A 22,873-nucleotide genomic window follows, 5' to 3' on the forward strand; every position below is an offset into this window, starting at 1 on the left:
GCAAACGCGACAATTAGGAAAGATGATCTTAATTTTGGGAAGAGCAGCCTTCTGCACGAGAACTGCAGTAAGGTGATTTTCAAAGTCTGGATGCTGTACTAGTTGTTACGTTGGTCACGTTTATGTTCATTGCAAAGGTACATAGTCTTTATTGTTTAGGGATAATGACACGTAATCAAATATACCCACAGGATGAGTAAATTAAATCTACTGTACTAAGCGGTATGTGTAAGTCATACGAGCCTAGAGGCAGCTGCTCGTTTTGAACGAAAAAAAACTCAAGGGCCAAAATGTTGGTGTCGTTTATATAGTAGAGATCTCATTTGTACTCATCAAAATCTCTAACCATATGGTGACATATGACAAACTCAAGTAAAAGTGAAATATTCTTGAGTATGGCGTAAATCACGAGTCAAAAAAATACATAAATCCAACAAGAATTGCTTGTGTTTCGCGTGTAATGTCGCAATCTCAGTATCAGAAAGGGTAACAAGATTTTGTACTTCAGTATATAACGTGCATGTTGTGATTATTCGTGTATCTTATGCCGTTTCTATAGGTCAACAGTTTCTATAGAACAGGATAAGAAATGTGCCACATTTCAGTCATTAACATGGAAACTCCCCACATCTACTCTTAGGAAAAATCCCGTCAGTCTCGTTCATGGTAAAAATACATCCGTCATAGACAAAGAACTAGCAACGCTGTCAGGCACCTTGAAAATAAAAAAAAGGCAAGTTCCGCCTATTAAGTCGAATATTTCTGAATTTACGTCCAAAGGCCTTTTTCTGTCGTCGTATGCTAATAAATCATACAAGTAGTACACGCTTATTGAGACAAACGCATTTCTACACGCTCAGTTGTTTTTATGGAAAAAGCCTTTCACGTGATAGGCGACGTGAATACCATGCCTTCAATCACAATATTCTCTTGTGCTAAGTCAACAAACACACTGATAACGACAAACACTTACAGGCTGGTCCTACCTGACAGTGTCAATACTGTCACCAACTTAGCGTGCTCCACGAAACGCCCTACTGGCCGACAGGAAAATAGAAATTCGCAATTATTTATAACTTGCGCTTTGCACCTGATTCAAATACCGCATGCATGACCAAACGAACTGTATGGTTTGACTTATCGGTTTTTCGCTTTACCGAACAACACGATCACTGTCTTTGGTGTGTTCTCTTAGGCTACTTTGTCGTACGCTGATGATGTATGACCGCTTGTCACAGTACAGTAGGCCTACAGCTTGACTGATGTACAACAGACAGAACAGTCATATTAGTGACTTTGACTTTTCCTGACATCAATTGTCAAATCAAAATGAAATCTTCAAGCAAGAGTAAAAGAGAGAAATTTTGACAAAAATCTACCGCCATCAGATAAATTAAGAAAATAGAGTACCACATGGCGTCCTACCAGAACTTAAAGATTCTGTTTTGAAAGATGTTCCCAATACATAAGCACCTTGCTGAGTTACCCACAGTTGGTTTTCAAGCAATGATGATGTTGAACTTAACACAACTTTATGTCCATAAGACAATCTAAGGCAGGAATGTTCTCTCTTGGCATTGTCACTCAGGCAATAAAATGTACAACAGCGAGTTATTATAAAGATGTCAATGGTGAGTAAATGATACAGTGCGAGGAATCATTCTGTTAAAGACCGGTGAGCCGCCGTAGAGTTTGATGTTGTCCGCTTGCATCTAACTGTCGTCCGCCTACCCTCCGCAACCTTCGTTTAACGGTGCTGGAGTAATTCTACAAGACAAACAGAGAAGGAAAGATGAGAACATTAACACGGACAAATCAGTGGAATTGGTTAAAACTTCGATTACAAATCAATTAAAAGGTATGATTTTCGGTAACTAGTTATGGCTGAACAAATGAAATATATTGTGCATGGAACTGGAGCCACGTCTGTGTATTGCTTAAACAAATCTTCGTATATCGTTAGCTCGCCTAATGGAACACTGCACCTATCACCTTCCATTAACTACACATGTAAATACACCACTTCCTACGTCCGCTAATTGGTGGCAACATAGAAAAATACCCGGGCAAATAAATTCCGAAGTTTACCAGAATGATAGTGACAATATTTGTGTCTACACGTAAATTTCTGATAACTCAGACATGCTTCCGATGAGCACGTTTTTGAGCGTGTGGTATCCCTGCCTGTTTGCTCATCTGATGAGTGGTAAGAAGGTGCTAAAAGCCTTATACAGCATTATCGCCCTTTAATATGTGCTATCAAGGTACAAATAAATCTTTAGTGTTTGTAGCCCCTGCTATGAACACATATGGACATGTTTGCAGAAGCTTGTGTTAATAATCCACACACACTTACCCGCAGGACAGTTCGTATAATATTATATTGTCGAGTTGGTTTCGTCGCATGGGAACTATCAGATCTATATACGCATGTGCATTGATTCTAGCATTGGTAAGGGTGTCAGTTTCCAGATTCAGACCTTATCACAAAGTGAAATTAACTTAGATGGCCCTAATTTTAGCAACAACCGTTTCAACCATAAGCTACGAGCTCAAAACGATAGATAATGTCCATTCAATTTATTTATCTATTTGGTCATTCTATTTGTGAAGGCTATTACGTCAGCGAAATGAAACCTGCTAGGATTCTGCTTTGTGCTCACCCAGAAATAGTGAGAGGGGTCTGATTGCTAGCGATTGGAAATAAACAGTATATTTCCTTTATACACAGTGGAACAAACGCAGGACAAAATGCTTTTTTCATAATTGCCATGAATTGGTCATAACCTTTATGTGGATTTAAAGTTTATTATTTCCACTGACATAGCTGAAACATTCACCCGACAATGGCATTTAGTCCATAGACGGGGCAATTCTCAATGGTGTATCAAGAAACCAGGCGTTTCTGGTTTAAAACCAGTTTCAGAACGCTTCGGTGGCCTAATGGTTAGAGTGTCCCGCCTCAAAGTTGGGAGACCCGTAATTTAACGCGGGTCAGGTCATACCAGAGACTTTAAAAATAGTACGTGTTGCTGCCTCGCTTGGCGGTCAACTGTGATAGATTGAAGCAACGAAAACAAGACTACATATAGGTTGGCCCGGTGTCAGTATAAAGTGACTGTGTGGGGTGTCATGTCTGCTGTCTTCGACAATTTGACGGCATGGATTCACCCTGGCACAACAAGACAGTATATGTAAGCACGCATAATGACTCCTCCTCGTTGTGTAACTGAAAAATTGTTACAGGAGAACCCCCAACGCCTTTATTTTCTTACTTAATGCTCCCTATACAAAATATTTTTGCTATGTTAGTATGTAAACTGCATTTTAAAAAATATTATTTTAATTTTAATATTATTTTAATATTATCTTCTCGGCCGCGGAGCCCTCTGATCGGATGACGTCTTGCCATGAAGACCGGCCAGTATTATGTATTGAAAAGCCGTGCAAAGCATTCACAAACCCATGCATTAGGCCTACGCACTGTGTATTTTTCCTGAAGCTATCGTATGACTAAATCTACAATTACCCAAGTACGTGGGAAGGTCTGTCAGCAACCTGGGATGTTCGTGGGTTTCCACCAGGCTCTGCCGGTTTCATAATGCTTGCCCCGTCGTACAGGTGAAATATTCTTGAGTAAAAACATCAATCAAATAAATAAATAAAATAAAATAATTAACCAAAACGTGTAAACCTCTTAATTAGCACACTAAAATCATATAAGTAAAACAGTTTTACAACAATTATTTTGAAAAATACTGGAGTTATTAAATCTATAAAACTGAACGTAGTGAGGCGAGGTTAAGGCCGGGCCAAGCGAAGAGCGGCCTGTTGGTATCGTGCAAGTTTAATTCATTTGAATACCCGTCTTATTCATGAGACACGGTAAATATGGCCACTGAATTTTGCGAAGGCGGCCATGTTGAAAGCATGATAGGAAAAATACCAAAAAGTGTTAACCGCCCCAGATTCTAAAATATGTCTGCGATGGACGCACTGCCTGATGGCACATAATCAACATTTATCTTTTCAACAGCCTTTTCTGTGTGACTCCTACCGTAGTTCGCGTAAGAGCTCAAAGACGATTTCTCGACGAAGTTCAGCTTTGAGCTATCGCAAATGAGCGATCGGCTCATGCTGTATGCTAGCTCCAACGGACTATTCACGCTTTCACATTACTTGATTGAAAGAACATGTAAATTGATATCTTTCAGTGGAAAGTGTTCTCTTGGCACTTGCCAGATACTTTACTCAATACTTATTATTCACAAGCATTGCTCTTTTCATTCTGCTCTTTTTTTTGTACTGAGGTAAAAACGGCATCGGCCGCACGCTCAGAACAGCGATGGTAGAAAGATACAAAAACCGAACTCAGTGTGTTTTCACTTTTAGTACGAAGTGTTTTCAATTAACCTGGCATATTTCATTAGCAAATCTTTTTTTATTACATCACACTTGAGTAATATATATATATAACGAATAATGCATGGCGCCGTGCACGAAGTCAAATGTTAATAGAATCTGGAAATATATTTCAAGCAGGGAGAGAAATGCGGTTCATGAAAGAGATTTTGATGTCTAAATTCACTATGTAATCATTATTAATAGATGTATTCCATTTCCTTACAAACTGTTGTTTTCATCTCCTAGATCCTGTTTTTTTTTTCTTTAATTTTAATTTTATTAGCCATATACATGGCATATTTTAGAAAGAAATAACAAATAATTATACAATACAGTGGATACATTAAAATAATTCTTTATGATGTGTATATACCTGTAATATCTGATGTATATGCCACACTGTCAGTATAGTCTGAGACTGCAGCATCCTCACTATAAATACTTCAAACTTCTGTTAAATGCATAACTTTTGCACATAGAGCTAATTATGTGGTACCTCTTGTTAAGCTCTTTTGCAATTTATTCAGTTGTTTTATGCTAACTCGAACAATTTTAACTCATGGAGGGAGGAAAACCGGGCAGAGCCCTGGGGTGAATTGAACCAATTCAACATGTATACCCTCTGTATTGTAAAGTGAATCTTAACGTGCACATGATATCACATTTTGCTGCTCGCTTACAAACATAGACGGTAATCACTGATTGTGTGTTAAACGTCAGTCTTAATAGTTTAAGAAATATGGCTAAGCCTATAGATACATGGGAGATCTATAGGAGGTGGTAATTTAACATGGGTTCACAGCCTGCAACAAAGTCTGATTTCGAATTATGATAGAACCAATGTGCTCACTGTATTTATTTCATTTATGTCACATGTACTTAAAATGTAGCAACTCATACTGATCAATGATTCGTTTCTATTTTCAAATTCATTAAATATTTTTCCCAGTCTACTCCATGTTATTGATCCCTTTTGTAGGAGGGCATCCGACTGATGGAAGGGCCAACTACAAGATTATTACATGTATAATGGAGTAATTCACCACATGCAACCACACAAATATATATTTTCTCTGTTTACTCTTTTCAGCTTCTATATAAATGGCTTATCGTAGAAGATAATATATGACGTTACAGCTCCCGCCTGAGGTTGAGGTGTTCAGGCCAGATGATCACCCAGTCGCGAACGCGAGATTGGATTCTAGGACATAATTAATTAGTCGAGAAAAACGATTAAAGTGGACTGAAGCACCGAAGGCTCTGCCCCCTGGATTTATATGAAGATCTTCAGATGTAATCCATTACAGATGATGCCGTAACAAACTACATACGTTTACCACATAGGTTTACCACTATACTTCTATACTTACTTTACTATCGTTTATGTTTGCATAAACCAATTGAGTACTTTTTTCGATAATTTCTCTGAACAAACACCACAAAAATCCCCGGCAATGTAGCATGTACCGTTTAAATAAATAATTTTGTGCAGATACATGATTCATTTTGAAGCTTCAATAGATACTTTCTGATTATTGCAAATAATAAATTTGCTTGAAAAAATAAATCCAGTATAACGTTAAATTTAATCCGCTATACTGAAACTGGAAATGTGTTTACCTTTAATGGTTATGAATAGTTGGGTCAATGGCCGATATGCTGGACGCGGAGTTGTTGTTGTTGTTGAAAAGTGTCAGTGCCGAGGAAAGATAGTGTGATGTTATGATGATGGCCTTATTCGGCTTTCACAGAAGGGTGTAACGGGCCCAGTTTTCTAGTGCTTATACTAGCAGTAGCAAACGAGAAGTACCCAATAGCTCAGATGGTACACAGCTCGACTACGGTCATGAGATCCGATTTCAAATCCCTATCAGCGAAACAGTCAATTTTTTAAATGGAATCTGTGAAATTAGTACGTCACTTGAACACCTGGTACACGTCACTGTGATTATCCGGTACACGTCACTTGAACACCTGTGATCCGTTAGCAAACCGGTATGGAGCCAGTGTGTAAATGTAGTTATTAATTGGCCTAATACACTGTATAATGTATATCAACATGTAGTCCTATGCACTACGTTCGGTCTTAGACTTTCTCTATTTCATATTAATCTTTTTGATTTTTTTAAAATTTATTTTTGTCTTCATTCATAGATAGTATTAAATTTCTTGATCAGATTTGCTTATGTATATGTATTTATCTTGAGTAAAGGAATATAAGTCGAAGACCCTGTCAGTGGCAGATTGATCATGCACGATAAGCTAGCGCACTCTGCTAGATGACAGTCTTGTCCATGGACAATTACCAGACAAATATGTACCAGTCTTGCCGATAAACGGTCACTGTAGACATACATGTACATTTGTATTTCTGAAAGCATTGCTTTGTTTTCGGTTACAGCGAAGTTTTGGTAGTAGAGTTCGGGTGACCTTTAACAATGTTCAGCACTTCTCCATACACTAGACTTCTGTCACAAATTACCTAATTATCTAATTCTAGATATCCCACAATAGGTAACTTGGGTTAATTTTTGTGAACAAAATGTTTGCCTAGCCTGCATTATGTAGATATTATTTCTCCTCATATTTATGCCCATGGTAAACCACCGGCTTATGGCAAGTACATGTAACTATCGACCTTTCCCACATGCACGTGGGGCACAGATTTGTACAGGCAAGGTGAGCCCAATATGTACTAATATGTCGTTTTAGAGGAACGTGGGTGATGTCTAAAGACCACCTAAACGACAAAGCGCTGGGTGCTCTCGACTTTACCTAAATAAAAACCCGGACAACAAAGGCAAATTTGCCGATTCCCTGGCAACTGCTGGTATTGAACCAACATCTTGTGTGCCCTAAAGCGCCGGTCTGAAGTACAAACATATTGACCAGTCGGCTGATCTTGCCCTCTTGCCCCGGTAAAATGTGGTAAAACACAAACACTACATGTCTAAACCGTGGACGAATTTTATGTGTATCTTTCAGTAATATTGAGAATTGAAAATGAGAATCTATTTCCTACAAGAGTAAGGAATCAAGAGGAATGTACATGCATTTTGAAAATTACTGGCAATCAACGGTGCAATAAAACCTACCTGGAATTAAGTTTGCATATTGATTTTTAGAGTCTGGCACTTCTTATAGAACTATTTATTTATTTATTTGATTGGTGTTTTACGCCGTACTCAAGAATATTTCACTTATACGACGGCGGCCAGCATTATGGTAGGTGGAAACCGGGCAGAGCCCGTGGGAAACCCACGGCCATCTTATAGAACTAAATGATCCTGGTACATTTTCCAAAATTATCATAGGCAATTTGTGTATCCAGGTGTTTTTGCTGTCTATCAACACCGTTAGGTTATCTTCTAATCAATACGTATTGTGATGGAGTAAATATAGACTAAACGATAAGGTAAGCAAAATACTTAAATACAATCATCCTTCCGCACTTATAACACTGTGAAACCTCTAATGAGTAGAGCGCCCGCCTCGCAATCGGGAGACCCTGGATCAAACCAGGGTCGGGCATTACCAAAAACTTTAAAAATAGTAGTTGTTGGTGCTAGCTTGGCGCTAAGCACTGAGAGGCTTGAGAAAGAAGCACAACTGGTTGGGCCGGTGTCGGGGACGGGTTGACATATCTGGTGTGTTCTGTAAGACACTTCATTGATTGTTTACAACGTAAAATCGCAAACATACATACATATCGCTAGGGTATATAAGTTTACCACGTGTTTCAACTGAATAGAGTGTGGTCTGTCAGCAACCTGCGAAGGATCGTAGGTTTCCCCCTGGGCTCTACCTGGTTTCCTACCACCATAATGCTGACCGCCATCGTATAAGTGAAATGTTCATGACTACGGCGTAAAACACTAATCAAATAAATAAATTATCGAATCTTATATCAATGCGTTTGTTTCAGGATTTACTGCACTTTGACCTCATAGTGTTTCTACGCCAAAATCAACGTTAATGACAAACTTCGTTGGTTGGGAATAATTCTTACAGCTATTGTGTGACAATTATTATCTCATTCAATTTCGTCTCCTGACCCTTGCTACCACCACCAACCACTTCTCCAGCAAAAGACTGGTTTAACCTATATTCCACGGAAGTGTTTCTATTTTTGTGGACTGCATGTTTACGTTTAGTTTTGCTAACATAACAACGTGTATGTAGCGTACTACTACCTGGGCGTAACTTCAGCCTAGGCCTGCGGCTATTCTCACAAAGACTCCCCGGGCTGCGGGGTTTTATTCCAAATGCGGAAAGGTCGGATCTGATTCTGAATTAGTCAGTACGTTTTGTATATATATATATATATATATATATATTTTGCTCTTAGACCACGATGCGTTCGTTGAAAAATATAATCCATTAATTAAAGGAGTTTCTTAGTTCGTGGGCGTTAATATTCTCTGTGAAGATTTACGGGTTTTTAGAAAGCCATGGCATTCTAACAGAAATGGCAAAGAGAGCCAGTATTCAGAGCTGCGGCCCTGGCAAATTACACCTTGTAAGTCTTCACGAGTCCATACAATTATCAAACAAACCATAAGATACTTTCTTCCCCATCCAATTTATCCTAGTAAATTTGTCCACAGCTCCCTTGGTAATCCATCGGGTTCCACTATAGTTAACAAACTGAAAACTTCCCGGGAACCCTGTGCATTTTTTTTCAGTTAAACAGCTCATCATCCCACGCCAAATTTAACACAAAGACATGTCAAAAAAGAAGGCTGTGTGAAAATGCTGCATTTCAGTTAAAAAAAAAACGGATTGCGTAGAGAATCATTCCCTTGATCAATTTTAATATCCATGGTCGATAATAAATTTTCATTTTGATTTAGCCGTATACAACCTCTCCAGTAAGGATAAAATTGATCATTACTAGCTTTACCCCGAATGGTCAACGCAATCATTTACACATTGAAGAGTTTCTTACTGCATATACTCACTTAACAAGAGCAACAGACATTTTTACATACTGAACAGTTACGTTTCGCATCTTTACCAGGTTTACCCTTATTATTCACACCTTTACATATTAAACCTGTATTTTTGGCATCTCTACCCACTTTACGGCTATTATTCACAGCTGTGTGTAATCAACCGTAACCATTTTAGCATCTTTTCCCCATTTCTCTGTTGTATTTTATATCCTATGTTTATATTAAAACGATACATTTGGCATTTTTGCCCAGTCAGTTGCTATAACTCATATCTTTACATATCATACCTTTTTCATTCAGATCTTCACAAAATGAATCGTTACAAAATTGGCATCTATAACCACTCAACCGTTATAACCAAATGCCCCTTTCCCCAGTAAGGATATCTTTGCACTCCCACTCCCACTCCCGCTCCTCTCCCCGCACGCCCATTACCTAACCTCATATAATTATAAAAAGAGACGGCTAGTTGGATGGAGATTACATACAGAATGTATTGCTGCACTTTTGTCATTTTACTCCCTCTGAATTCGCTAAAAGTGTACCCCATGTCATTTGGGTTTAACAACTTCCGGAGTCATCGTGAACACTTTGCACTGGGATACTCAACTTTGAAAACGTTACTTCACCGTTATCATTTACATACTTACATTGTGAACCGTTATTATTCGACTTTACAACCACTTAGTCTTTGTAAATGTAGTTAAAACTCCACATATTGATGTGTTCCTCTTTGCAGCTATACATAATGCAAACATACGTACAGATTTAACCGTTATTAAGAGTGAATTTCAGGATATAGGACTTACGGCCATCCTTATGGGGTGAAAGACACATGTAAACAACATTTATCGCAAATTCCAAAAAATCAGTGGAAGAACTAAACATAAACAGAGAGGCTGCAGGTACGGCCAAAGTAAGTGTGCAACCAAAGGAAAATATTTTGGTCATCATGAATAATAAATGTTTGACTAGCAGTACATTATACTATGCAGATCAAATATAAATATGAACAGCATCCCAGTATCGGGGAATACTCGGACAATCACTAGCTCGATTGGTATTTTATGCCGTACTCAAGAATCGTTCACTTATATGACGGCGCACAGCGTTATGATGGCAGGAAACCGCGCATTGGTGCAAAATACTGGTACTAAAGGTGCATGTAACTCAAGTACAAAGAGTTTGATTGCACACAATTTAATTTATTCATTTATTTATTTGATTGGTGTTTCACGCCGTACTCAAGAACATTTCTCATACACGACGGCGGTCAGCATTATTGTTGAGGGTGGGTTGGGTGGGGGTTGGGTTATTGAGCAGAGCCAAGGGGAACACATGATCAGGTGAACCTTCCCAGTTACGACCGGAGAGGAAGCCAGCACGAGCTGGACTTGTACTCAGAACGACCGCATTGGTGGGAGGCTTCTGGGTCATTGCCGCAGTGGCCTGCTGACAACCTTGGTCGCCGAGGACCCCACAAAATTAGGCAGTACATGCCTGGTCTGCAATGTCAACTATGTCCTTTTTTCTGTGGTGAAGCCTTAGCGAAGTGTCTTGAGAGGTTTAAATGGCAAGTTATAACAAAGATGGTCTGTAGGGGATGGGAGAGCGAGGTGTGAAGCACTGTACAGCGAAATCCGATATCCAAGAATGTAACACACCGAGTAAAAACCAGATTATCGATTAACAGTATGATAGTTGGCAAATGTTTACACATTACTGGTGAAATTAAACTTTTTGCGACTTTACCAAAGTTTTATTTCTAAGTATTTATAAAAATGCTTAAATACTGTAGTAGCAACTAACACGAACCTGGCACAATGGCTTAATTTCTTTATTTTATCTGATTCTTGTTTTACGCTGTACTCAAGAATTGTTCACTTATAAGACAGCGGCCAGCATTATGGTGGGGGAGGGCCCGGAGGAAAACCATGATCATCCACAGGCCGCTGGCAAGCCATCAAAAGCTGGACTCTTTGGTGAGAAGCTCCGCCGATCACTGCACCGCGTTGGCACTGGTGTGTTTATAGCCATTTATTAGATGTCACTTATCTATAATTATTTAAAATCCCGTGTTCTCACACTTAAAAAAGTAGTAACAGTAGAACAATACCAAGGGATCCAAGTACTAAAAGAGCTCAAGTTTTAATTGGTTATGGGTTAACCGCTCCAAAGTAAATTAATTCTTTCTTCTTAACTGATTAGGAGGTAACTGGTATGACATACGAGTTGACGATTCAAACCCGAACTTACCGTCAGCCGGTAAAACCACATCCAGAGGTAAACCCAAAAGCCCGTTTCACGAGTAAAATTAACATCATGATGTCTTAAAAATACAGATAATTTTAACAAAAGATGGGAACTGGAAGTTGTCAAAATTGCACGGATTTGGAATTTGGAATTCGGGTGTATAGGCTGGGATATGACCGTTGCGTATTGTCAGCTTGAAATTTGAAGCCCTGCTCCTCTCTATAGGCACAGGAAAAATATTCTTACCAAGGAACGAATCCTTTGTCTGCCTTAAAGCCGCATACATGCGTATAGACTCCATCAGTTATATTTGAAACAACAATCAAAAGAAAATAAATATATCGAGGCGTTAAAACAAATATTCATATATCAGCCGCCAGCAAAAATGTACGGTCAACATAAACAAAAAAAGACCAAATGTCCATAACAACACTAAACACATACCAGCAAATCACTAAAAGTTTATAAATAAGGAACTTGTTATGGAATCTGTTTACTTGATTGATTGGTGAGGAAACTCGGGAGAAATCCCAGACTAGGTTAAAACACATTTAATTCAAACGCCTAGACATTCCTTGTGTCTTTCCGTCTCAACTGTTTAACACTTCTCTTCGCGTGTATGAATGCATCCTACTTTCCGGCGGAAATCCACGACCATCTGCGTGTTGCAGAAAGACCTTCCCACGTATGACCGGAGAGGAGGACAGCTTATTCTGTACTTTAATTCACACCGACCTCGTTGGTGAGAGGCTAATTGGTATGTACGACATCACCAAAGAGAAGTAGTCAACAGTTTTCAATGATCATGGAAAGGAGAGAGAAAATTTCCAGGCTAATTAATTAGATCTCCAAATCTTGTACCATGCTTTAAGTTATCGATAATTAAATATAACTATGGCGCTTTGATGGGAACTGTTCATATCTGTAACGTGGCTATCAAGAAGTCAAGTTTTATCAATATGCCCCTATCTTCAGCAGCTTTTCCCACTGTTTTTATAGGCTTTTGTTTATTGCAATGTAAAATATCTTGAGGATACCGATTATATGAATAACGAACAATTTTAATATCAACCCTGTTTGTGACTCCAACTTAACTCACGCATTAAATGATATCATATATTTGGTGCTATAAGACAGGCAATGATACAGAGATTTGAGTATCGGTAATGAATTTGACGCATATCACATTAGTATTGGAAAATTTTCTCTGAGTTTAATTTTTATCTGTAGATGTATATTTCATTTTTATTCAAGAGACGAGAGTTTGGGGAATTCATTTAAAACACAGATTTTGGCTGAAGACGTGAATTGATATTTTAGAACCCATCCTATAACTATGATGAAGACACCGACTACATGACCTGAGAAATCACAAGTAACATAAATGTAAAAAGTTTCACTTTCAGCACATTCATTAGTCACATTGTCGGCTCCCTGCAGTCTGGGTCTTTGAAGCATGGGTAAAACATGAACTTTGTACATTACGGTTTCGGACAGGCAAACCTTGAAATAACAAAACACGAATGGTGTTGCCAGAAGGACTATTCAAATTCGCCCGCATATTGTACGTTGCTAGCCCACGATGGAACGTTTGGTGTCTGCTGTCAGATACTTTACTCTCTAGCACCTCACTAGTGATTCCAACTTCTGCTGCTGGGAGAAAAGGCTGCAAATATGACAACGTGTAAAAGTTGTTTAGTAGTAAGCTATGGCAAAAGGTTTCAAACGTTACAATAGAACTAATGGTTGATGCACACTTTGTAATGAAAGTTAATTGCAATCATACACAACATTTATCGAATTTTGTTAGACACACAGGGCGTACAGAGGCTATGTACGGGCACTGTGTATTATGTCCCAACATCTTAGTGGCGAAGACATCCCGGAGTATGGTGTCTAGACGCTGTATGTATTGATATTATGTTGCGTGGACATGTGGAATCATGGGAGAGAAGTTAGTATGATTTTCCTTCAAGCTGTATGAAATCATTGCCTCCAGTGGGATATCTTCACAGTCAATATGAGTGGGAATAAAACATGCACCAATGGGTTTCTCCAGGTAATGGCAAAAATCATGGATTATTGCAAACAGCTATTGATCGTGAGAAACTTCGTTATCTCTAGTCTCCTTCAGAATCACTCATACTGAAGCTGCGTGGATACAGAGGGCTATGTGCCGAAAGAACCTGCCGATATAGCGCCTCCAGGAAAGATAATTCCTGTGAGTTCCTTACCAAGTCGTTACCGCGAGACATTGCTTCTTTGTTTGAGGTTCAATCAACCCATTTTGTCCAGGCAATGCTCTTGGTTCATTTTTCATGTTCAGGGCACTCGATCTGTCTGTTTCACATGTTGAAGTCTGCGTCTGAAGAATGTACTTAAATGGCGTAGCCCCAGAGATTATGCGCCCTATAGCGATTTTTGAAGCCCTCCAGAGAGTTACATATTTCACAATCACACAATACTCTTAACGTAAATGTGTTGAATAATTTAGTAAATAAACACTCGGCGTTCAAAATCATCATTATTGCCTTCCTATCCGTTTAATTGCTTGCGAGAATATTACATGTTTTCCTTGACCACACATGTCGACCGCGTGACGGGAAAGATCGATGCATAAACGCCGACTGTCTAGTCCGTAACGGTGTGGCTTTTAGTTATTTTATATCGAAAATGGGGAAACAAGTTGGGAGGACTTTGGCAAATTAACCACAGTAAAGTCTAAATCAGGAATAGTGGAGCAGATGAAAAGTTAAAAGGGGCTTTTAAAAAGAGATCTTGCAAAATGCCAAGCTATATGACCTCCTCTTTCAGGTATTTAAAATGCGAAACTCTGTAATCTGCAACGCATCCTTTTCTCCTTACACGAGCATTTACACTTTGCGCACACTGCCGCATGAAACAATTAGAGAAAGGCTTGCAGCAATCGGCGATACCATGCTCGAACACCCCATTGGCCTCCATCGCTGAGCAGTTATTGTGCAATACGAGGGTGCTGGCGCCAACCTCAGCATCACAAAACGACAGTTTCCCTTTGCAAATCTGATGTGCAAAATTACCCCATTCAAAACGGAAAATTAAAGGGACGATGATCAGGTCTCTGTTTATCGCCCCTCGGGAATTTTCAAGATTAAAGCTTTAAAAAGTGGGACAAGCGTTTGCAGGAGTGAGTCCGTCCAGTTGGTAATGTGGGACAAACCAACAATGTGTAAGAACGTTGTCCTCGTTGCAAGAGTATAATCTGTTCATTTCATATATTCACACTGGCAAAGTAAAGCATATTATACAGAAGCCACCTAGACAGCCGCAATGAACAACATCACACAGTTTGGCGTTCGTCTCACAAGTCGCGAGTAGCATAAGGCAAGGGCGTGTATACGCATTCATGTTTATTATATCAACATGGTTCTTATGAACAGTTGCAATGAAATAATGATATCCGTATGTGTATTCGGTCTGGAAATTATCCTCAGGCTACAAGTTTGAAATTTAAATTGGATGCCATGCTTATAATATCGGCTGTTTTCCTTTAGCATGACTGAGAGCCGTTAAATGCTCGATTATGTCCAATAGCTTTGTTACCGGCTATACTCACTATTCATGTACTATTTCTAACATATTCCAATAGGAACTGGTGCTTAAGCTTGTTTTAGAAACCAGTCTTGCTACCTGAAATGCTCCTTCATGGTTTACGAGTGATACATGAGTGTCGGGCTTGACGCTTAGATTTGCATTGGGTTTATTTCCAGCCATAGACAAACAAATGGCGGTGTCGGAGCAAGGTGTCAGCAGGTGTCAGCAGTTTGCATAAAGCGTAAATGCTTCCATAAGGGAAGAAGGTCATATGGTTTTGCATTTTAAATATCAGAAAGCGAAGGTCAGTGGCTTGTATAGCAAAATCGCTGTTATCCACACCTACAGTCCATATATAAGCACCGGCCGGGTCAGGTCATACCAAAACTTTAAAAATGGTACTTATTGCTGCCTTGCTTGGCTCTGAGCAATGTCAGTATAATGTCACTGGGCGGGCTGTCATGTCTGGTGCCTTCGGCAGCATACTTCAGTGGCGGTAGCACAATGACGGCATGAACTCGCCCTGCCATAAGAAGACACAGTATATGTACACACATCTAATGACTCCTCGTCGCCAAATGACTGAAAAATTGTTAAGTACGACGTACCCCAGGTATACATACATACCTTCCAAGCCTAAAAGAGATATTGATAGTGCGTAGTGAAAAGAGGTTGCTGTTGGAGCTGAGTTTACAAGTTTTGATGTTCCTTCAAGGTCTTTCTCTGCAGATGAGAAAATGACGACACAGAATAAATACCCACTTTGTCTCGTTTGATTTCACGCCTTATTTCGATGGTTACTGTAAATCCCTGATTTATTACATAGAATTTACAAGTCTAGGCGATCATGGACCTTGTCAGTCAGCACATGGTCTACTGACAAGGTCTCTGCAGGAAACCTCCAATAGTAACCAGATTACCCTGGAACTTGTCAGTCAGCAGATGAAGATTCACCAGCGCTGTGTAACAAAGGTCGTCGGGCGGCCTTTGTCGTCACGTGAAGATTTACTGCCTTCTGATGGAAGAACTGACAGCCATGGATCTTGCCAGTCGCCACATGTATTTTTACAGCTCCTACATAATAATACCTACTTATTGCACAGGGTTTCCACAGGGCATACGAAACGAATAAAGCATAAATGTATGTTTTCCAAAAAAACAACTTTGTAAACCTGCATGCCTGTCCGTGGGTCGGTTTTGTCCTTCCTGGCTAGTCAATTAACGAAAGGTCTCAGATGTACATGACATCGATGTAGTATGAAGTTACTATCGAGGTATTATTAAGTGGTCGGTTTGATACAGGTACTGTTCTTTGGCAAATGCAAATACATTTATACCAGGTACCATTTATACCAGACTGTATACCAGACACGAGAATTTATACCCGGTGACTCTACACGGGCGTTATTAATCACTTCAATGCTGTCTAAAAACCTCAACTTCAATGCTGAACTAAATATAACTGCTTTTTTAGTATGACACCATTGAAGTTTAAGGCATATAATCCATATTCGATTATGGATTCTTCAAAACAGTTTTACACTTGCTTGGGTAAAATTGTCTCTCTTGATATAATACATGTAGATCTTACATTTCGCACTTTGGATTCTTGTATAAATATAAATTTACATTTCTTATCCACGATTATCAGTTTTGAGCGCTGTGTCAAAATGCCTTGGGGAAGGTCCAAAAGCTTTGCCTTATTCGCTGGTGTCTGGTAAGGGAAAAGTGGCCTGCAACGCTTTTTTGTCCTATATCTTTAAGGCCAGGGCGTAGTTTTTACTAGACCCAGCACCAGTTTGAACAACATCCCATTGTGCATCAGTGAATTATAGTTCATCCACCTACATCCCTATTCGACTTCAAATCTCCTGTTATGTGTTTGAATATTAATTTAATCTGTAATAAATAACAATGTCTTTGTTTTTTTTTTTTTTGCAGGCCTTCCTATGAAGACGACCGCTTGTTGATGTACATGTAAATTCCCATCCCAGATCTTACGAGTATGCTGTAGATGTTCCCAGGCTCCAAGACAAAGCACACGTGCCCAGAGCCATGTTCTAAACTGTTTATTTGTGCTTCATTTCCAACGATGGTGCTTATTATAATATCCACATCCGTTAGCCATCATAAAACAATGACCAGGGATTTATTCTAGCCTGAAGCCAAAACCGATTCTTAGCATGTAATGTGCGCGCTGTTCTATATGCAGTCGCGGACATATGAGGCGTTCTTCATCGCACTATGATTTTTCACTGCATAAAGTGTACAGGGTTGACAGATTATATTAATAAATATCCAGCCCTTTATCCCAGCCCATGTGCACAAAATGCATGTTTGGCACGGAAAACCAAACATAAAAAATTTGATAGACAGCATACAACGGAAAATAAGGATTAATAAATCTGAACATACCCACGCAAATATGCACACCAGCTAATTTACGATGTAAGAGACCTTGACAGCGCTTTGGTCAGAAACTTCCCCTGCGAGCAGCATGGTTCTTCTAAACTACGATAGCTGCATTTCTGCAACAGCCAGAGGGTTGGTGCTCAAGTCATTGTCCGGGCGGGTCCTGTCCGTGACCTTATATTGGTACTTCAGTTGGTTATCTGATGATTTAAGCCGTACTTAAGACCTATAATGTGGTCACTTGTCAGGTAGTAAGTTAACAGACGCGAACCATGACGTTCCACCGCACCTTACAATGCATGTATGCGAAATCCTTCTAATGTAAAGCAGCAGCTGGATAAAACCCAGTGACCTGACTTTCAGGGGCTAATGGCTAGATAATGAATACATAAAGGACTGGTCCGTTTCCGTATTACAATAACGTGATGGGTCTGCGAGATGGAAGCGGGCAGTGGCAAAGTAGTTGCGGCGCTTGCCTTTTAATAGCTAGGGGACACGCGGAAGGGGGAGGGAGGGGGAGGGGATGGTCATTCCCGGCTTTGCACAGGGATTTTGGAGATTCATCCTGCCTCAACGTTCGTTAGGCCTGTGTCAAAATAAGCGGTCGACGATGCTCATGATGTCGTTTACAGTATACAGTTGGTTTATTAACTGTGGTGTACAAATCTGTGCGTCACACGCGGCGAGATCGGACGGAAATTGTCAAAGGCCGATGGTTTACCCCAGCGCACTCTGGTTTCCTCCTGCCTTAAAAATTCATGTATATAACTTAAATTAACAACCAACTAAATAAATAAATGGTTAATTAAAATAAGAGCGCGTCGTGATTTCCCAGTGTCGCAAATGGTGTCAGTGTGGTGTTAAAATTAATTCATTGGTAATTTGATAAAAATACATATATGTGGAAAACAACGAAGCCCAATTTAACAAATACACGAACATAAACTACAATCTTCTTAACTAATTTGTGTTAAACGTCATCATGCTAGTAAATGTAAATGACTATGACTTAGGCTGACATAAATGTGTTTCAGTGAGAGTTGCCAGGGCACTGTTTTGTAAAGATACCTTTAGAAAAAGCACACGCTCTTGAAGCTCCCAATGCCGCAGAATTAAGCTCTTTTGCCTAAGGTAATCAGACATGTTGGTAATACCTGTAAAACGTTTTAAATAAATGCGTCGCTATGACAGTTAATGTGATCAGAGACTAAAGTTTTCTCGTGCAAATGAACCCCGGAGACTCTGCAGCCTATCGGATAAATTCCAGTAATACAAGTAGCGCCATAGTTTTTCAAAAACAATTAATTCATTTACTGCTATTAAAGCCAAACGCGGCTGAGAACGAACTATAGCCTGTTCGTAACGCTGAGCGAACAACGATGGTAAAAAAAAAACTAAGAGCCTTAACACGGAATACACTTTAGCACGGAAAGATAATGTCACAAGGAACATTCGGAACATTTTGTGCAGTTCTAAGATCTGAATGATACAATAGGTGGTTTTTGTCAAAAACGTGCGACATTAGTGGATTATATACTTCAGCATCAGTTTAATGAACCAGTATCGTGCTTATCAATATTTGTGATTAGCCATCTGAAGTGAATGCCTTTGTGTCTGACAGGACAATAATGATGCTAGTAGCTAAATGTCTCGTGACATGCAGGCTTGTTATTCATGTTCATTTTCGACATTAGTGATTGGATTATAGAATAGCATTATTTTTATACTGTATTTAATTCATCATACGTCGGAAAAAATATCAGATTCATTTAAATTAATTCTAATCCATGTCCTACTTATTTTTCCAATGCAAATTTCTGCCAGAGGTGCCCACGACAAGGAAGTAGATGCTGCGCCAAGCCGCGTAAAGGATTCAATACAATACATTGCAATTCCACATGTTTATTTGACTTGATCATCGTGGTGAGTTGAACTATCTGTATTTCAATCGGGTGATATCAAACCGCTGTCCTGTAAAGGATAACTGATACAATTTAATCACTTCTTCACACCTTTGAAATCTGACACACAGGGGGAATACTGGCTCATGTGTGACCGACATGGAGACGACGGGAAATACTTGCTCGGATGTACCTCAAAGTGGAAAAGGGAAACAAGGCACAAAGGGAGACCGACACACATTGGGTAATACTGGCACAATGGAGGCCGACACATAGAGGAAAATACTGGTACAAGGGAAAACGACACCGGTGGGGTATACTGGTGCAAGGGAGACAGACACATAAAGGAAAATACTGGTACAAGGGCGACAAGACACACAGGGGGTAATACTGATAAAGGGTGACAAGACACACAGGGAGTAATACTGGCACAAGGGAGGCCGAGACACAGGGCAAATCACGGTGAAACAACGACCGACTCACAAGGGAAAATACTAGCACAAGGAAGGCCGACGCACACAGAAAAATACTGGTACAACGGAGATGGTACATAATGGGTAATCCTGGCAAAAGGGAGACCGACGCATAAGAGAAATTACGGGTTCAAGTGTGAACGACACACAATGGGTTAAACTGAAACAAGTGTGATCGACTCACAATGGACACTACAGTTTCAATTGTGACCGAAACATAGGGGGAAATATGGTACAAAGGAGACTGACACATAGGGGATAATACTGGTGCAAGGAAAACCGACACATAGGAGAAAATACTGGACCAAGAGAGGCCGACATCTAGGAGAAAATTCTATTACAAAGGAGACGGACACATAGGGGATAATACTGGCACAAGGGAGGCCCACACATAGGAGAAAATACTGGAACAAGAGAGGCCGACGTCTAGGAGAAAATGCTATTACAAAGGAGACCGACACACAAGGGGGTAATACTGGCACAAGGGAGGCCCACACATAGGAGAAAATACTGGAACAAGAGAGGCCGACGTCTAGGAGAAAATGCTATTACAAAGGAGACCGACACACAAGGGGGTAATACAGGTGCAAGGGAGGCCCACACATAGGAGAAAATACTGGAACAAGAGAGGCCGACGTCTAGGAGAAAATTCTATTACAAAGGAGACTGGTACAAAGGAGACCGACACACAGGGGATATACTGGCACAAGGAAGGCCGACACACAGTGGGTAATACTGGTACAAGGAAGACAGACAAGGGTAATACTGGTTCAAGGGAGACAAATACTCAAGGGGAAATACTGGCACAAGAACACCAACATACAGGTGGTAATACTGGTACAGGTGATATCGACACCAATAGGGTAATACTGGTACACAGGAGACAAGCACACAAGGAGAAATACTGGCACAAGGAAGACTGACACACAGGGGAAAATATTGGTACAATGGAGACCGTCACACAAGGGGAAATACCGGTACAAGAGAGACCGACACACAAGGGGTAATGCTGGCGCCAGGGAGACCAACACACAGAATATTGTATTTGTTTTATAGTAAGACCCATCTAATGCTAGAATGTGTTTTCCTTTGATTTTCTGAAGGGCCCACTTTTAAATAATGAAATGTAATACTGTATACGCGTCAATATATGCCTTCCATGAAGACATTCACTGAACATAACAGGATAGTACTGATGGGAAATTGATCACCAAAGCAGGTGAATTTGTTGAAATAAGCACTGCGGTCTTTTGTATCCAGACCTGCCTTATACTGTTTTGATTTTCACAGCATCTTCCTAATCGACGTCATGGAAATGACGATGTCTAGTTTGAATATTGTGGTCTAAACCTCAATAAAACAAACAAACAAATAAATAAATAAAGACAGAAAAAATGCATAACCCGTCTTTCTCTATATAACAAGAGAAACAGCCAGTAAATTTTAATACTGCCACATACACAAAGTTGACATTCTAGAAATAATAATTTGAGCAAAGCAATAGCATCGTCACGATACTATGGCCATGCTGCGATGTGCGCGCAAAATATCGCAACAAAAACGATAATTAATATCACTGCCATTCGTCTTTTATCGGACCAGTTTATCTAACACGCAGTAACGAGCGGGAAAATGAGGAAGCCTTGAGAAAAACAGCGCCGTATCCAAGGAACAGGAGTTGCCGAGTTTTCCAGGCAGATATTGCCTCTTGTTTTGTGCAACTGCCTAGAGCTGGGATCATTCTATTCCTCACCAGGGCAATGGCGACGGCAACGAGCAGCATTTTTATAGACATTGTCAACAAATATTGTATCAGTTTTTGTCACAGATATCTACTGACATGAATTAATATGATATGACTTTCCTGTCACAGGATGGTATCCTTTTGGTCAGAAATCCAAAATGTCATATCATTATCATATGCCATATGTCATCTGGAGAGAATTTTGTCGTTCTGTAGGCGACACACCGGCCTAGGGAGTCACGTGCTAAACCTAACTTATCAATTACTCATGAGAACGTCACTGAACACATTGTCATGTAAATTCCACATCAGAACAACGTACATACTCGTTTTATAGAAATTATAAATTATTCTACTCTACAATTGACATGTATATTAAACCAGATATTATTTTCTGTTTAGCATGTGTGGTATATATATGATGAGGCTATCTGTCGGATGTGACATCATATGATGTGTCTGTCGGATGTGACGCCCAGAATGACAGGACGACGTTTGAATGTCTATTGCCACCAATTTATTCTTTCAGGCTGCTAGATTTGTTTGGTAAAAAATTTCTTTGACAAAAAAAATAAAAAAAAAAGCAGCGGGAGAAAACTGCCAGTCAGTTAAAAGAAACACGTTTCGTTAAACGAAGACACTGTTATTGTTTGTTGTGTTCTTTTTTTTGTCAGAATTTATCATCATTAATTTTAAACTGGAACTTGTCCGCAGGATCGTTTTTAGCACTGTCCCTTTGGGATGACCTGTTGACCGCAGGGAAATATGGTTGATATGTGCGCAGTGAAGAATTTGGGTCAATAAATAAATGAAGGCTTTGCTCATCGTTTACTCTTGGAAGCCTATCCGTTTCAATAAATTTATCTGACGCAACGTGTCCAGCTGACAATGGGTTCCCAGAAGCGTCTACTTATTCTTCTATTTACTTAATGGAAAGTAAATAATGAATTAATAAAAGAAAGTCATTGTTGTCTTACTCTTTATATACAAAGAGAAGCATTTCATTTGTGCTGAGTCCAAGGAGAGTGTTGGGATGAGATAATAGATATTCTGTAGGTGCAACTGCTGTAGGTGTTTCTCGTCAATTTATTATTCAAAGGTGCAAAAGAAGTGTGGGAGAAAAGTACACAGAAACCGGAATGATTTACTACATTTGGC

The 22,873-nt window shown here is 39.7% G+C and overlaps 1 protein-coding gene across 1 annotated transcript in view; it reads right to left on the reverse strand.

The window, feature by feature from the left end:
• Positions 1 to 1,646: 1,646 nt before the first annotated feature.
• LOC135468555 (APGW-amide-related neuropeptide-like) overlaps positions 1,647 to 22,873 on the reverse strand; it is a 43,193-nt gene continuing 21,966 nt past the window's right edge. The window contains exon 3 of the mRNA XM_064746874.1: positions 1,647 to 1,767. The gene's annotated coding sequence lies outside the window, so the exon portion shown is untranslated. The remainder of the gene's footprint in view (positions 1,768 to 22,873) is intronic.

The sequence above is a fragment of the Liolophura sinensis genome, chromosome 6 (assembly GCF_032854445.1).
Source record: "Liolophura sinensis isolate JHLJ2023 chromosome 6, CUHK_Ljap_v2, whole genome shotgun sequence".
NCBI lineage: Eukaryota > Metazoa > Mollusca > Polyplacophora > Chitonida > Chitonidae > Liolophura > Liolophura sinensis.